Genomic DNA, 4,068 nt, shown 5'->3' on the forward strand with positions numbered 1-4,068 from the left:
GATAAAAATCCTCGAGTACAATCACAAGTATATATAGATCAACAAGTATATCAACACAAAAATAAGGAACAGAGTCCGTAAGTAGAAAGTCGTCGAGACACGAAGTGGGGACTAGCGACTGGAATCTCCTGACGGCCTCAACCTGAAATAGATATAATCAACGGGATGAGTCCAACAACTCAGCGGGTATCGGGCTGACATGCATAATAAGAAATAACTAATAGTAATAAATATCTGTACAGTCTCCTGGAGTAATGGAAAATATAAAACTGTAAGAAAAGGAGAAGTTTTACTCACTAGGATCTCCTATCATAATAATAAGGTCGTCAGACCAAAGGTAGCATGTCCCTGTATGCATGTCAAACATATGCATCCATCCAATATACAGCAAACAAAATGTAGCAAACACAAGCAATAAATGCAATCATGCATATAATGTCAATGACATGTCCTGGTCACCCCTGACGTCAGTTAGTTATCTCACACATGATGGTGAGACCGAGTGGGTAGGGCTATGACAACTGTGCACTCTACCATCACTACTCCTGATGAGCAACCAAGTGGACAGGATGCTGTCGGAGTACATCTATCCTCCTACCCCAAATCATAAGTGGGGGAGCTCAATACTCTTATATCCTTGAGACAATTTAGAGGAGGGATCCATGCCAGCTACCATGCTGCATCACCACTACCCATGAGCAGACCAGCGGAGCCTAACAGAGCAACCTGCTGCAACACACCCTGCCTGAATAAAAACCACTAACCCATGAGTGGTTGTGTATGCAGATCCATGTAACTGACGATGAGCTCAACAATAATAGGGCTACCAATCAGACAGCATGCAATCATGCAAGATGGTTCAAGACACTAAACATGTAAATCCTGACCATATCTACCTCCATAAAACATGTTCCAAAAGTAAATGGATCAAATAAACAGATCTAGGTACACGGGTCAGATATGGTAAATGTCTAGTCCGGTGTATCACATGGCATGGTATGTCACTACCTCTATGAGCATAAATAATCATGACAATAATAAATCATAAATGCAGAACAGGTGAAAGCATACAATAGGTATCATGTAGTGGCATACCAAAGCAATGATAAACATAATTATTACTAAAGGCTATAACCTACTACGCATATCAACATGACATATCAAAACATATAAGTCAAGGTACCCTCCTCAAAAAGTGGAGATCGTCTTCGAAATAGACCGCACGTCGAGACGCTCATCTCGAATCAAAGCCCTGTAACAACATATATATAATTAAGCCATTCTCGCTGATATCCAATAGCTTAATCAAAATTCTTATTAACCAAGAAATCTTAATTTTATTTTTTGATCTCGGTTAATTAAATAAATCGGATCTAACCTTAAGCTTAAATTAGATCCAACCTTTTAACCCTAATTAAATATAACTCAACGATCAACTAGGGTTAGTTTCCTTAACCTCAATTATCTATTTATATTTAAATCTATACTTAAACCAATTCTTGTGGCAATCCATGTTTCACTCAACTACTAAAACCTAATTCAACCTAATTTAAATATCTTACCTCAAACTCACAACCAAGGATGTGGCTGCCAGAGAAGGGTAGCTGCTGGAAACCAAGAAATACCTTGCGTTTCACTGTCCAGATCAAAGAGATCAAGAAGTCAACCAAGAAATCTTTTCACCACTATAATCCAATAATAAAAATAGTTTTCCTTACCTCATCCTCTTCAATCACCGGTGCTGATCACGGATCCGACGAAGGAGATTATCCTCTGTTGACGATAGAGGTGACCGGAACCAATTGCACCTACTGCCTCCCAACCAACACCCAGATCAACACTACACGGAGATCTAATGCCTGAAATCTACAGCTAGATTTAGTGGCTTGTGTCCATGATCACAGCTAGGGCACGAGATGCACCTCAGGCACTGGACGGTGATTTAGAGCAATGACACAAGAAAGGAAACTCAGGTTTCGACTACTGTGATGCTGATCCAGGGCAAGGAAGAGCGATGGCATCTCTAGGGCACAGCTCAAGAAGAGTGTGCAGGATCTACGCCGGCGCTAGGGCACAACACGCTGATGATGGATATGTGGCGTCTGCAGTGCCAGGATGTAGTCGGCGTCGGCAGGGAAAGCTAGAACAGCTCGATGTAGAGGAGGGAAGAAAGCGTCGGGAGGTTAGAGGTTCGGCTTGAGGCTTGTACTCGTGGGAGGAGAAGAAACGTCGTGGCCGATCGGGGAAAACGAAGAGCTTCGGTGTTCGGCGCGGAGAGGGGAAATGGGTGGTCAGTGATCGGGCGACGCAAGGAAGTGAAGTTGGCATCGGTTGTGGAGGTCTGTGGCAGCACAAAGGGAAGAAGAGAGGGCGGCTCGATGAAGAGGAAGAGGCTTCGTGTCGCGGGAGCAAAGGGGAAGAGAAAGAGGAAGGGGATCGGGCTCGAGAAGAAATGGATGGCGTGGAGAAGTAGGGCACGACATCGGGTGAGGGGAGAAAAAAAAGAAAAAGGAAAAGGAAAAGAAAAATAAAAATAAAAATTTTCCTCGTTCAATGGGGTAATTTAAATAGGCTTTTCTGTGATTCAATATTTATCCCCATATTTTACACCATACGACCTCTAAAAAATTCTCAGAAAATTTCTAAAAATTTTAGAAAATTTTGTTAAGATTATTCCTCTATTTAACCTTATTATTTAATTAATATTTGTTACCATATTTTACATCAGATCCTTGAGTCAGTGAAAGATGGTGTGGAAGACATCCGAGGGACCACCGGACGAGGAGCAATGGAGTGGAGCTGAGGGAAGCAGACTTCAAGGAAACATGAATGATGGCACGGAGAGGAGCCGCGGGCTCGGGTGCATCTGAGAGACGAAGGCCGAGGAAGAGGGCTTCAAAGGTGACTCCGGAAAGGATGAGAGAGAGTGAATGTAAGGTACCAGTCGACTGGTACTTGGACCAGTCGACTGGTCCAAATTCACGAAGAGCACAGAATGCTTCTGTTCTTGTCGGCTGCGAAGACCAGTCGACTGGTGTTGGCACCAGTCGACTGGTACATAGCCGTTAGCAGGATCACGGGTTCTGCAAAGTGTCGTTGGCTGTGTCCAACAGTCACACCAGTCGACTGATGCATGGATCAGTCGACTAGTGTCGGGTTGAGTTGATTTGTTGATCAACTCTCCCCACTTAGAAATGAGGAGCTTTGGGGCATAAAGGAGGGAACTAATTATTGTTGAATCACTCCTTTGTTATTGTCCAAAGCTTCCAAGTCTACTCTTCCTCTCCAAACCTAGGTTCCATCTTGTAAGAGGAAGAGAGCTTTGTGAGAGGTTGTACTCCACCGAGAAGGAGTAAGATCTAGCCGGAGATTGTCGAGGACTGATCCATTGAAGGATCAAGGGTTCGTCCACCTCAAGGATACGCCATGGAGTAGGAGCAAGCAATTTCCGAACCACGTAAAGGAATCATGTTAGCATTTGTATTCTCTCTTGTTTGCGTTCATTGTTTTAGTTTTGTATTTCTGCTACGCACAAATCTTTTGTATAAAAGAAATCGAAGTTGGGGGTGTCGTCTATCCAACCCCCCCTTCTAGCCGGCCGCAAGATCCCCTACAAGTGATATCAGAGCGAGGTTGCTCTCCATCGGACTAATCGCCAAGAAGAGCAACATCATCAAATGGCTTACTCAAGCATTCATCCATCCAAATTCAAAGGAGAATTCTCTTGGTGAAAAAAAAGAATGGAGGTATTTTTTGAAACTGATTTTGACATTATGCTAATCATGGAAAATGGTTTCGAAATACCTAGGGATCAAAACAATGAGATATTAGAGAAAATAAGATGAAACAAGAAGCAAAGGGAAGAGCATCTAGCAAACTCAAAGACCTTACATCATCTACTAAATGTCCTTCCCCAACAAGAAGTAACAAGGGTAGGGAACTACTCAAGCACCAAGGAGTTATGGGAAAACTAGTAGAACTTCATGAGGGGACATCGGAAGCAAAACTAGCAAGAAGGGATCTTCTCTGAACTCAACTCAACAATATCAAACTCAAAAAGGAGAAAAA

General features: G+C 42.9%; 1 long non-coding RNA gene across 1 annotated transcript; it reads right to left on the reverse strand.

Annotated features, from left to right (window-relative positions):
* Positions 1–922: 922 nt before the first annotated feature.
* On the reverse strand, positions 923–2,593 carry LOC122045843. The gene is made up of 3 exons (XR_006130130.1): positions 1,719–2,593; positions 1,563–1,636; positions 923–1,252 (listed from the first exon to the last, which is right to left on the reverse strand). It is a non-coding gene; the product is annotated as an uncharacterized LOC122045843 (long non-coding RNA).
* Between the last annotated feature and the right edge of the window lie 1,475 nt (positions 2,594–4,068).

This window comes from Zingiber officinale, chromosome 2B (assembly GCF_018446385.1).
Source record: "Zingiber officinale cultivar Zhangliang chromosome 2B, Zo_v1.1, whole genome shotgun sequence".
Classification (NCBI taxonomy): Eukaryota; Viridiplantae; Streptophyta; class Magnoliopsida; order Zingiberales; family Zingiberaceae; genus Zingiber; species Zingiber officinale.